The sequence below is a fragment of the Mus caroli genome, chromosome 1 (assembly GCF_900094665.2).
Source record: "Mus caroli chromosome 1, CAROLI_EIJ_v1.1, whole genome shotgun sequence".
In the NCBI taxonomy this organism is placed as follows: domain Eukaryota; kingdom Metazoa; phylum Chordata; class Mammalia; order Rodentia; family Muridae; genus Mus; species Mus caroli.
Window position 1 is genome coordinate 44,855,208 of NC_034570.1, and position 14,353 is coordinate 44,869,560.

Below are 14,353 nucleotides of genomic sequence, written 5' to 3' on the forward strand. Positions count from 1 at the left end.
ATAATTTATTTCCTTCTATGCCAATTGCTTTCTCCCTTCTTATCAATGTAATTTAATTCTTATATACATATGATAAAGTTCTTAATGAATATGTATATTATCAATTCTATATAATTTCAAATATTGTAGTTAAGCACTGTTTTTAGTGTTTTCAAAGCCATTACCCATCACATGTTGTGATTAAATAATCTGTTCTTTCTCAGAATAAGTAAAAAGCAAAACCCCAAGCCCCAAATAAATGAACAAACACTTCCCAAAATATCCTTGTGTACTTTAGAACTCACTCTGTTCCTATCTACATTCTCAATAAATATATTAGAAACATCAACCACTTTTTTGGGCAGAGGGCAATGAAGCAAGCCTGAAACACACATTAATACCTGGAACTATGATCCTGTATATTTGATCACTGTCTGTACTATGAGAGTTGATTCATTTAAATTCTCATCTAACTTTAATCTAGGGACTCATGAGTACTTTCTGTATTATGTTTTTCCAAAGAAAAAGTAAGTTAAAAATTATAAATCATGTATGTACTATGAAAGTTGTGAATATACACAAAATAAATAAAAATATTAACGGGAAATGGATCTTTAAACTTAAGTCTAGTTTAAATTAAATAAATGTTTGAAAATCTCACATTGAAACTAATTAGTTTGTACCAAAAGTAAATTTTCAATAAACTAAGCATAAAATTTCAAATCTTAAAAGTAAAACAGAAAAATAGAACAAACAAATCCACTTTTTTTTTTCTGAAAGACCAGTGATATTTGAGTTACTCATGAATATAGAAAGACTGTGTCTATTTGATATAATCTACAAAGTTATTTCAACATTGAAAAATGAAATAGAGAAAATCAGATGTAAAAATTTGGTGCAATTTCAGAATGCATGTACATATACTTCATTTAATATTTATTGCATTATTTATTATTACATAAATTAAGGAAGAATTTTGTCCTGATCTTTTGGTACCTAGTACATTAGCATATGTGCTAAGATATGTCCATATAAACCATATCAGTAACTGCATCATTTTTATCAATAGAGAATGAACATACCTACCCACTTATGGGTGCATAGTTTATTAAATTATCTAATCTGTCTAATCATTCCTAGATTTATGAAAAAAATTTTAGTCACATTTAACAACATAAGAACCCATCTTTTGACAGTTTAATTTTTCTTAGAATATTCTGAAAGTATACCAAAGAACTATCATTATTGGATTTTCAATTTTGTCAATAAATCACTAACTTTGAATTTTTCTTCTAATTTATCTTTTCAATTATCTATAAATTGCTAATATTTCTATGGTTTACATCAATCATTTGGTAATTATACAAGTTTAATACCTATAAGTACCATGAAGATATTTGTGGATTATTGTTTCCATACTGACACACATTATTAAAATACTTTGTAATCAATACATTGCTTGGCTTCATTTACTTATAAGAATACTAATATTTTTAGTGAAATAAAGGTCTGATACATAATTCCAAATACATGACTATGAAATTAGGCATAGACAATTTGTTTAGTAAGATTATATTAATTACATCAATCCATCAGCAAATGCCTAAATGTTCAAAGACTAAATCTATATAAATCCAAATATTATAAAATTGTTCAAAATTTATCAAGCAATATACAACTCACTAATTAGACTAACTTAATCACTCCACTTGGCAATGCTATACCTTAAGCCAACATAAAAATTTGAGTTTAAAGAATATCCAATTTTCATTCTAGGAAACATTGTGACTGAGGTGGCACTCATTAGAGATATCAGAGATAGCAGCCAGACAACCACAAAATAGCTCAGTGCATTCAAATATACACATTCTTGTGTTTAATAAGAAGATTAGTGAGCAAATATCTTCAAAAGGAAAATCACATGGGTCAACACAAGTACTGCATTGTTTATTGTGGTGTACTGACCCTTCTATTGTATTATTACTGCAACACTATTTTCTAAGACTGTATGAAGAAAACTTGAAAACTTGAAAGAAACCTGTGAGTTTATTAGGTGTGGTTGCTACAGTGCAATTCAAATGCAAATATGTTTTTTAAGGAAGTCTAATATAAAATTACATTTACTATTCAAGCTCTTGTTCTTTCACTTTTATTTTTTATGCTATAGTGTCTGCTAATATTTTGTTATACTCAGACCATTTTTGATAATAGTACTGCTAGAAATGGGTAGACAACTTTTGAACAGAGTCGGTGTGTTGGTGATCAGGAGGAGGGGGAAGGGGATAGGCATTATTCAGAGGGTAAATCAGGAAAGAGGATAACATTGGAAATGTAAATAAAGAAAATATCTAATAAAAATAAAATATAAAATAGTTTTAAAAGAAAACTATTTTAACCACCCCAGCATTATTCATATTATTAAACATTCATTTATTCTAGTCTTCTATACTTTGGACAATAACCTTTCAACGACTGGTAAGAGCTATTTGATCTTTGATCCTGTGTTACTCATACTTTTGTCAACAAGCTTGAGTCATCTGGAAAGAGAGAACCTCAATTGAGAAAATGTCTCCAAAGGATTGACCTTTATGCAAAACTGGGAACATTCTCTTCATCACTAATTGATATGGGAAGATTCAGCGCATTATGCATGGAGCCACCACTGGACAGGCGGTACTCAGTTGCATAAGATAACAGATTGAGGAATCCATGAAGAGAAAACCAGTAAGCAGTACTCCATGGTATCTGTTTCAGTTCTTACGCTTCTGTTCCTCCACTGCTTGAATTTCTACCTTGACTTCCATCCATGATAGAGTGAGATAGATATGTCAGACAACTAAACCAATTCGTTCCAAGTTTTGCGTCAGAATGTTTGTCACAGCAAGAGAAGACGAACTAAGATGACAGCTCTCTTTCAAGAGAGCTTGGTATACACCAGCCATTGTTTCTTCAAATGTAAAAGTCACTACTTCATTCTGATAGTGTGGGAAGACTTAAGATTATTTTAAAGAAAATACTGACATTTGGTGAATAAAAAAAGAACTGAGGATTTGGAGAGAAGCTGGTAAGGTAATCTGTGATGTTTTATTACTGGGAGCATCAACACTAAAATAAGGCATCTTGAAAGACACTCAAGAGAATGAATGAATTTTCCTAGAAGCACTTTGGCCAGAAACTCATCTTTTAAAGAGAATAGGAATCATTGTACAGAAGTAGGATAAAATAGTTGATCTAAAAGAGGAGTCACAGATATAAAAGCAGAACACAAGATGTCTCAAGTAATTATAAAGATACATCTAGCTTCTAGTTATATTTGACAAACTGTTTTTGTGATTTATGGCAGGTGCTTGTTTATAAACCCATTTGTGCACAAACATAGTGGAAAGCATTCATCATTCTGTTTGGCCTTGCTTATTAGATAAATGTCAAATAAACATAACCTAAATTTGGGATCTTGCTGGCTTGGCACATCAGTTGGTGGCATCCCTGACTCCTTTCATTTTTCTATTGACCTCCAGAAGCCAAGGAGTATTTGACAGTGAGTATCCTTAGCTGATGGCCTACATATGCCAAGCACAAAATCGAGCCATTTAGAAGGTGGAGGTCAGCAAGGTATTATTTATCAACAACAGGACACTTGCTATTGATTTCAGTTTAAACATTTCCCACAGCTCTTTGTAGGTAGTAAGTCAGACTAACCAGTGCAAAAGCTCAAGAGTTGGAAAACATCAAATTAATTGGTGAAGGTGTCAATAATCTTCAATTCATGTAGCAAGCTGTTAAATCAGGAGAATTCAAGATTAATTATAATAAGCACAAAATATTATGGAGCCTAATTTTTTATAGCTCATTTCTTTATTTCAAAAGTACATTTTAAATAATGGTTACTTTCTGCTCAGTGGAGTTGTGACTTACCATGAATATTAATCATGGAGAATGCGTATCAGAATAAATTCTTTCCTTTTACCATGTAGGTTTTAGGTATTAATGACTGAATATTGTCATATTTAATTAAAATCTAATGTCTGATTATCAGATTTGGTGGAAAGTATCTTTACCAACATTTCTAATCCAAGTGTCAATCAGTTTTGACTCTGTAATTTCTAAGATGTTGCCAATTATTTATGATTCAAGTACTAGTACTTGGGCTCTGAGATGTTTACAGGCCATCTCTTCTGCCCCAGTCTTATTTTAAAAGGGCATTTCTCTTCTATGGAATAATCTGTTTCTAACATAATATTTACTTAACACACTGAATTTCAATGTAGTTTTCCTGGGTAACTATTTAGTGATTTATAGCTACTAATAACGTGAAACTGTCACGGATATGTCACTATGTATAACTAGGGATGATATAAAAGATTAGTAATGAAAAGAAAACTAGTAAATCTGTCATACAGAGGACTAATAATAAAGACATATATTTCATTAAGAACTTAAGAACTGAATTAATTGATCAAATGACAATGATGTATTACTCTGACTTTAAAATTCATAAAAATTTGGTCTGTGATTCGTAAAATAAACTAGGGTTATTTCCACATATATTTTATTGCTATTTTAATAAATTTAAAAATATATAACAATTTTGCAATAGGTATAAAAATTTAGTGTTTTTAAATAACTGGTCTGCCTAAAATAAATTATGTTACTGATACTTGCTGAGAAACTCATTTTTTTAATCATAAAATCTTATTTAGCACTAATTCTTTCTAATATGATTATGAAGCAAAAATGGACATTGAGGGTCTAAGATCCCATTTTATCCCTCAAACACAGGGTCTACCTTCAGTAACATGAAGATACATCTGTTTTTCTTGCTTCTTAAAGAATCAACAACTTTCTAATAGTGCTGCCTTGGAGACAAAACCTTCAATTCATGGTTGTTTAAGGGAAACCTATAGGTAAAGCTAAAGAAATGCCTTACACTTGCTTTTAAATAATAGGTTTGCTTATTTATTTAAAATGGTGTGTGTCTTTGTACATCTATGTGTGTGTTTGTGTGTGTGAGAGAGAGAGAGAGAGAGAGACAGAGAGTCAGAGAGACAGAGAGACAGAGAGACAGAGACAGAGAGACAGAGAGACAGAGAGAGACAGAGAGAGACAGAGAGAGACAGAGAGACAGAGAGAAAGAGAGTCTAGGTGTGTATTGTAGAGGGAACAAGCATTTCACATAGCTGTAGATTCATTTGTTAACATTTAGAAGGCATCCATTTACATCATGGGTAAGGGAAGCAATTGTAATAGGAGCTTGATGTGTTGTGTAAGGAAGTAGGTAAAAAATATGTGTCACTTCTCACCTTCCTTCTTTCTCCCCTTTTCTATTTGATTCTGCTGTGTAAGTGATTCAGTTACCAAATTCAGTGTTTATTCTGTCTTTAGTTAAACATATCTATAAATGATCTCAAAATTATACCTTGAAGTATCTCTTTTGATTTCAAATCTAGTAACTATCAGTTAAGATTAACTATAGCATCATGTGTCCCTCACTGACTAAAATTTGTACTAGCTGCTTTAATGTCTATATTATGTAATACTCTTTTTTTTAGTATTATTGAATTCTCATTTATTTATCCCAAAAAATAAAAAGTTTGTACAAAACATTAAAATATTTGAAAAATAATTGTTAGTTACTAATGGGTGCACCACATTCACCCTAGAAGACTTTGTCCATTTCTGAGGTTTTTTTTTTTTTACAATTATATTTGTTATAGTTTTTTTTAATTAAATTTAAATATATCTTGGTCACATTCTGTTCCTCTCCAAGTTCCTTGCAGATTCTTCCTCCCTCCAAATTTTTTATTTCTTTTTCAAAAAAAAAAAATACAAAACCAACACAATTTCTGAAAACTAAAATGACAAATAAATCAATACTCTCCTTACAAAGCCATAACCAATAAAAACACACTATAAACTATGTAGTTCATTAAATGTTAGTCAGTTACTCCAGAACATGTGGCCAGCCCAGAAGTGTTGATATATCCAGTGTCACCAGATCAACTGGGAAAACTGACTTTCCCACTTAGAGTACACAGCAGTTCAACTGATAAGATTTACCCTAGGAGTCATATATTCATTGAGCATTATTTTTTAAAGTTATAAGAAAATAAAACATAAGAAAAATGAATTTGATGGGAGGCAATGACTGGAATGTAAATAAATAAAATGATTTAAATTTAAAAAAAGAAAAGGAAAAAATAACCTTGAAGTTGGACAGGACAAATAGGAAAATTGTCCAAAAGATGGCACAAAAATCATATATCCACATGTTTGTACACTTAGAAATTTCAGAACCACCTAAACAGAAGCCATGGTGCATACACAAAAGACCTGGTATAGAGATCCTTTGCAAGGTACCTCAGTCTCTGTGATTTCACGTGAGATTTGTTTATGTCTATCTAGAGTATTTCACCTTCGTGATACTCTCCACCCCTTTGGGATCTTACATGCTTCTTGTCTCTACCTACACTGTGTTCTTTGAACTCTGAGGAGAAGGATTTGATGGAGGCTTAATCCCATTTAGGGCTGGTGTTTCAAGGTTTATCACGTTCTTGAGTAATGTATGACTGAGTCTCTCTATTTGTTCCTACTTGCTACAAGAGGGTGTGCCTTTGATGAGAGCTTAACAAGGATCTGAGTATGACTATGGCAGGATATCCTTAGGAGTCTTTTCATCATTTATTTTTTCCTCTTAAGATCAGTGTTATTCAGTTTACTGCAGGTCCCTGTTCTATCCAGTCTCTGGTTCTTAATCACCTAAACAGATCAAGTATGAGTTTTGACTACTACAGTGTGGCATAAGTCAAATCAATTCTTAGTTGGTGACCTTTACAATCTATGTGCCACCTTTGCCCTAGATATTTTGCAGGCAGGACAGAGAGAGGGCAGATTAAAGCTTTTGTTGCTAGGTGGTATGCTTTACTTTACCAAAGACATTAGAATGTAGGAGAGGATGCTCTCTGTATGCACCAACTCAACACCTTCATGTTCAATAAGTTTTCTAGGTACTTTTGTAAGGCCCCGGATGCTGGGCCTCCGATCAAGTCCCGGGATGAGCTAGCCAGCACCCCAGTGTCCCGAGAGAAAACCACACCTGATGCAAACTGCAAGAGGTTTTATTATCAGCTAACTGAGGACGAAGTCCCTCCACCATGCAGGGCAGGGGAGTTCGACCCCGAGTGGTGACAGTAGGGGGTTTTTAACAGCTAGCTGAGGAATTGGGAGGAGCTGGGAGGAGAGTTGGCTACAGCTCCTTTCTGGTGAGGAGGGCAGTGAGCTGCAGCCTCCTCTCTAGCGTCTATCTCCATGTCCTTGGCACAGGAAAGCAGGCATCTCCGGTTGTACAGTATAGAAACAAACAGATCTTTTGCTGGCTATAGAGAACAAAGAGCTTCTTTTTAGCTGTATTTTTAAAGATCAGGGAGAACAAGCTTGGGGAACATTCAGGGGCTTTACCTACCAGGGAGAAACGCTCTAAGTTGGGGTCTCACACTCCCCACTCCTTCTAGTACATAGTTCTAATCTTAGAACTAGGAAAATTAAACCTCTAGCCCAGCTGTCAAACAAAGCCAACATGAGGTCGCAACTTTAGGATTTGTAACATTGAGAGCCTCGGAAGCCCCTCGAATGAGACTAGAGAGTCTCTCCTCAGTAGTAGGAGGAAGGAAGGAGGTTCCTGTGCCGTGTCTGGTGAGTGTGAGCAAGGCCAGACCAGTGGGCCGCAAGGCTGGGAGTGGGAGCTGGGCACAGGCTGGAGGAGCAGCGGGGCTTGTCAGAAGCACCAGGTAGGGCCCCTTTCTATTTGGGTTCAAGGTTGCTGAAATGGTGCCGCCAGACCAGGACAGGATCTCCTATTTGAAATTTATGTGGCACCACCGTCGTTCTTGGTTCCTATGTTTTTTCAGCAATTCACAGGCGTCTTTTCTGACCAGTTTTAGGACCTTTAATGAGTTAGCAGGGGTTGGGAAAAAAAGGAACATCAAGGTCAAACATTTTCCTGTTTCTGTTAAGGGGGACGGTCCCCCACGGAGGAGTTCAAAGGGTGTAAGTTTAAATTTTCTTGGGGTATTCTGTACTCGGAACAAGGCGAAGGGAAGGAGAGCTGTCCAATTTTTTCTGCTGGTCTCTAAAGCCAATTTAGTTAATATTTCTTTTAATGTTCTATTTACCCACTCTATCTGTCCTGAACTCTGGGGGTCTATAAACACAATGTAACTTTTAATCTATCCCCAATTGTCTGGCTACCCTTGGCTTACCTGGGCAACGAAGGAGGGGCCATTGTCTGACTAAAGTACCTTAAGAATGTCAAATCTTGGGAGAATTTTCTCTAATATCTTCTTTGCCACGACATTGGCAGTCTCCTTCTTAGTGGTGAAGGCTTCGACCCACCCTGAAAAAGTGTCTATTAAAACTAATAGATATTTATTACCGTACTTGGCTGGTTTAACTTCAGTAAAATCTACTTCCCAGTATGCCCCTGGCCGGTCACCTCCTAGCCGCCTACCAAGGGCATTCTTGTGGTGCCCAGCATTGGTGAGGACACAGGCTTGACATTTATCAACAATCTCCTGGGCAACGTCGGACAGTTTTATAACATAGTAGTTTGAGCTCCTAACAATTTTTTTGAGCTTCTTAGTTCCCAAGTGGGTGAGCCAGTGTAGATTGGCTACATATTGTTGCCCTTCTCTGGTGGGCAGGACCGAGCGACCATCTTGGGTCTTAGCCATTCTCTGGGGACTATAACCACATATCTCAGGTATTTTTCTTATTAGTTCCTGATCTTCTGGAGTGTAGTCAAAGCCTGTGTCTTTGAGTTCATAATGGTCCTTAAGTTCTTTATTCTTTTCTCTAGCTATGAAGATCATAGCTCCTTGGGCCGCCTGTTTGGCAGCCAGGTCAGCCATCTGATTTCCCTTTGCTATGGCATCATGGCCTTTTTGGTGACTAGGGAATGTATGATGGCCAGTTTTTTTGGCAAGTGTATGGCTTCTAATAGGCTCAAGATTTTTTCTTTACTTTTAATATCTTTCCCAGCAGATGTGAGTAACCCCCTTTGCCTATAGATTGCCCCATATATGTGAGTGGTGTCAAAAGCATACCTGCTGTCTGTGTAGATATTGATGTTCTTCCCTTCTGCCAGCCGGAAGGCTTGGGTGAGTGCGATTAGCTCTGCTCTCTGGGCTGTCATCCCTTCAGGCAAGCTGCTGGCCCAGATAGTTTGTTTTCCATTTACCACTGCTGCCCCTGCTTTTCGCTTTCCTTCGACCAAAAAGCTGCTACCATCCGTGTACTAGTTGGGGCAGCCTGGCCATGGCTGGTCAGTGAGGTCTTTTCTAGTTCTGTTTTTTTTTTTTTTTTTTTTTTTTTTTTAACCAGGATGTCCATACACTGGTGTACTTGTAGGGAGTCAGCTTCTGGCAGCAAGGTGGCAGGATTCAGGACAGCAGGGGGTGAAAACTGCACTCTCTCAGTCAGTAATAGGCTCTGATAATGGGTCATGCGAGCATTAGTCATCCAGCGATCTGGTGGTTGTCTAGCAATGATTTCTAAGGCATGGGGGGCTACCACTATAGTTTATTGACCTAGAGTAAGTTTGTCAGCATCTTTGAGAAGTAATGCCACAGCAGCGATAGCTTTTAAGCAAGATGGCCAGCCACTGGCCACTGGGTCTAATTTTTTTGACAAGTAGGCCACAGGTCATTTCTATGGCCCTAGAGCTTGGGTCAGGACCCCTCTTGCTATTCTTGCTCTTTCATCTACATAGAGAGTGAAAGGCTTAGTCAGGTCCGGCAGGGCTAGGGTTGGTGCACTATGCAAGGCCTTTTTAATCTCTTTAAAGGCCTCCTGGTATATAGGGGTCCAAGAGAAAGTCCCAGTCTCTTTAGTAAGGGGGTAGAGTGGGGCTGCCAGGGTGGCCAAGCTTGGGATCCAGAGCCTACAAAATCCAGCTGTGCCCAGAAATTCCCTCACCTGTTTCGAGGTTGTTGGAATGGGGATTTGAGTCACAGTCTTTTTCCGAGCTTTTGTCAGTCACTGTTTCCCTCCCCTGAGAGTATAACCCAAATAGGTTACTTCTGTCTGGCAAAGCTGTGCTTTCTTAGCAGATGCCTTGTATCCCAACTCGTTCAATTCTGCCAGTAATTTCTCAGTTCCCAGTCTGCACTCTTGCTCGGTGGTGGCAGCAAGAAGCAGGTCATCAACATACTGGAGGAGAATAATTTGGGGGTTTTCTGACCTGAACTGTGCCAAGTCCCGGTGAAGGGCCTCATCAAAGAGAGTAGGAGAATTCTTGAATCCTTGAGGCAAACGTGTCTAAGTTAGTTGTCCAACCTGTCCCAAATCTGGGTCTCTCCACTCGAAAGCAAAGATTACCTGACTCATGGGATATAGTTTTAGGCAGAAGAATGCGTCCTTCAGGTCCAGTACCGTATACCATTGTCTGTCGGGGGGAGAGAACTGAGTAGATTGTAGGGGTTAGGGACAGTAGGATGAATATCTTGTACTCATTTGTTTACTTTTCTTATGTCTTGTACTGGCCAATAATCATTAGTGCCTGGCTTTTTAACTGGTAGCAACGGGGTATTCCAGGGAGACTGACAAGAAACCAAAACACCTAGTTCTATGAGCCTTTGAATATGAGGTCTGATGCCCTCTCGGGCCTCCTTGCTCATGGGGTATTGTCGTACCCCAATAGGAGTTGCACCAGTTTTTAGCGTCACAACAATGCAGGGGGGAGCATTCAGGAATGACGAGGAAGGAATGTGTTACTTGGCTTCTTCCCAAATCAACTTTCCTATCAGTGATCTAAGAGTATGGTTTCTGACCAGTAGCCCCTATTACTATGGTTTTCTTGTTCCTAAATTTCCCCAGTGGCTCTTTCAAGACTGAAAACTCTGCTCCAGTATCAACAAGGAAATCTGTGGGGGTCCCCTCTACAGTTAGGGTTACCCTAGGCTCGGGGAGGGGGCCCGAGCCCCGTCTCCCCTTGTCATCATCTTCTAGGGTAAGGACCTTGGATGGTCTGATGTCTGTCTTTTTCTTGGGGCAGTCTCTTGTCCAGTGTCCCTTTTCTTTACAGTATGCACATTGGTCCTTATCTATTGGTCGTGAAGGTCTTCTGGAGTTCTGAGGTCTTTTTGGCCCTGTGTTGCCCAGGTACCCTGTCTGCCTACTTCCTCTCTACCTACTTCCTCTACCTTTTCTATAAACTTCCTTATCACCTGCGAATGTAGCCACAACCCTAGTTAAATTTCTTTTCAGCCTTCTATCTTGTCTACTTTCTCTTTTCTCATCCTCTCTCTTTTTTCTTTCTCTTTTTTCTTTGTCAGTCTCTCTCTTATGGTACACTTTTTCTGCCTCCTTAAACAGATCTTGCAAAGATAATGTTTGCAGACACTCTAGATGCTGTAACCTTCTCCTAATGTCAGAAGCAGACTGCCCAATAAAAGCCATGGCAACTGCCACCTGCTGTCCCTCTGACGTAGGGTCAAAGGGAGTATAACGCCTGTATGCTTCTAAGAGGTGCTCCAAAAACACTGCTGGGGGCTCCTTTTTCTCTTGTAGGAACTCTCTTACCTTGGCCAAATTGGTGGAGCGCCTGTCAGCTCTCTTCAGTCCTGCTACCAGAGCCCTGCGGAAAACTGTCAACTGCTCCCTACCTTCAGGCCTTTTAGGGTCCCAGTCAGGACGTGGCAGAGAGAAGCCTGCATCCATTTTATTTGGAAGTTGTGTTGGCCGTCCATTGGCCCCCAGAACATTCTTTCTTGCCTCCAGCAGAATCCTTTCCTTCTCCTCTGTGGTGAAAAGAACCTGTAAAACCTGCTGACAATCATTCCAAGTGGGCTGATGAGAGAACATAAGAGATTCCATTAGATTAGTAAGGCTAGAGGGGTTTTCAGAGAAGGGGGCATGATTTGCCTTCCAATTATAGAGATCAGAGGAGGAAAAAGGCAAGTACTGAAGGGGCTGCAGTTGGCCGGGTCCGCTGGAGGAGGGCCATAAGTACGTAAAGGCAGCGTGGTGGTTGAGTCTGGTCCCTCAGGGCTCCGTGCCCGCTGGTTTCGGGTTCCAGCAGCTGGTCCCTCCCTCGTGTCTCCAGCAGCACCCTGTTGAGAGATCTGGGAGGGGACCGGTTGGGGACATGGGGGTGGGGTGTTATGCCATTCTGGAGGTTTTTCTATCTCTGGATAGATCCTGGGAGGAGCCAAGGGCTGCGGTTCAGCCCCCGCCGTTTTTAACTTAGTTTTTTTTTTTTTTTTTTTTTTTTTTTCCTAGTGGCGGAGAGCCAGGACTCGGGAGCCCGGCTTGTTCCTCTGAACCCAAGGCTTCAACCAGGAGGGGGGGCGGGTCTTGCGCTAAATTTTCCCAGATGAGAATGTAGGGCACCTGATCTGGTTGAGACCCCGGTCCCCTCTGCATAACAACATGTTTAACGTCAGAAATCACAATCAAATCAAGAGTGCCTTCTGGTGGCCAACCAACATCAAAAGCTGGCCATTCCATAGAGCAGAAAGTTCTTTAAAATCTCTTTTTGACATCCACAGACAGATTGTGAGCCCTAGTCTTAATTTCAGTCCAATGCTCGAGAGTCAGTCCAAGGGGACTGCTAATAATCTGTCCCATCGTCAAAGTCACATACAGGGAAACAAACAATATAGACACAAAAAGACTATGATAACCGAGACCAGGAGCACACTCTCCCTTGGTACCCAGTAACAGAAACAGACGACCGAGTGAGCACACTCTCACTTGGTACCCAGTAACAGAAACAGAAGGCCAAGTGAGCACACTCTCACTTGGCACCCCGATGGGAAATCTCCAGGCGTCCCTGGAGCTCCCTCAGACCTCCTGGGACTTCTCCCAGGGTGGCAGCTGGTTACTCCTGACACGTCTGTCAGTAACCCTCCCCTCCAGACAGGGAGTTCCTTGCTCTCACGAGCTTGGACAACTGCAAACTAAGAATACCGATTCAGATACAGCAGGCAGACAAAGATATAGACAAAGATAGACAAAGATAGGCAAAGATAGACAAAGATAGGATCTTACCTCCATGTGGGGTCTCTGAGAACTGGGGTAGGCCACAAATCCCGGTGGACGAGCCCCCACATGTAAGGACCCGGATGCTGGGCCTCCGATCAAGTCCCGGGATGAGCTGACCAGCACCCCAGTGTCTCAAGAGAAAACCACACCTGATACAAACTGCAAGAGGTTTTATTATCAGCTAGCTGAGGACGAAGTCCCTCCACCAAGCAGGGCAGGGGAGTTCGACCCCGAGTGGTGACAGTAGGGGGTTTTTAACAGCTAGCTGAGGAATTGGGAGGAGTTGGGAGGAGATGGGAGGAGCTGGGAGGAGCTGGGAGGAGAGTTGGGAGGAATTGGGAGGAGAGTTGGCTACAGCTCCTTTCTGGTGAGGGGTGGGGAGTGAGCTGCAGCCTCCTCTCTAGCGTCTATCTTCATGTCCTTGGCACAGGAAAGCAGGCATCTCCGGTTGTACAGTGTAGAAACAAAAAGATCTATTGCTGGCTATAGAGAACAAAGAGCTTCTTTTTAGCTGTATTTTTAAAGATCAGGGAAAACAAGCTTGGGGAACATTCAGGGGCTTTACCTTCCAGGGAGAAATGCTCTAAGTCGGGGTCTCACACTTTCTTTAGCAATTGGGCAATTCTGGAGAACAACACATAGTTCTGTTGACAGTCTGAGTTCTTTGAGCATTCCTATGGGGCTCCTTTGGCCAAAATCTCAATTAGATATAACCAAGTCCAGCACTAGAAACTCCTTTTGGTGACAAGAACTGACCAGGTAAAACTAACTCTCTCTCTCTCTCTCTCTCTCTCTCTCTCCCTCACCAATTTTTTGGTGATTTAATTTATATCACCTTCATATATGCATATGTTGAAGAAAATTTCTATTGCATTCAATTTACACAGGACCCCTCAAATGACCCTTAACTTTGTTGTTCCTCTTCTTATTCTCTCTCTCAACCCCTCTTCCCTGTTCCTTAGTTGATATTTCAACCCTGAAACCCTGCCTCCCTTTATACAAAATTATCTATTAATAGAATAGATTCTTGTTCTAACTAAATCTAATTAAGTCTAACTAAAACCTTGTTTTAACTAAATCTATCATTCCCACACATCTGTACTCTATCCCTATACTCTAAGTCTATCAATATATAGTTTATCCTCCTGTATTATATTGTTACTTCTATTTGAATAAACATTTGACTATGTTGGCCAGGCTATCCTGAGACTTATCATCTCACAGCCTAAGCATCCCAAGTCCTGGGGTTCCAATCTTATGTCACCAAACCAAGTTAGTGTGTTATTACACACATTCATCTGTAAGACTTCACATTTTGATTTTTTCTGTCTGTTGT

At 39.6% G+C, this 14,353-nt stretch overlaps 1 pseudogene; it reads right to left on the reverse strand.

The window, feature by feature from the left end:
• Positions 1–8,264: 8,264 nt before the first annotated feature.
• On the reverse strand, positions 8,265–12,600 carry LOC110295185 (annotated as a pseudogene).
• Positions 12,601–14,353: the final 1,753 nt, after the last annotated feature.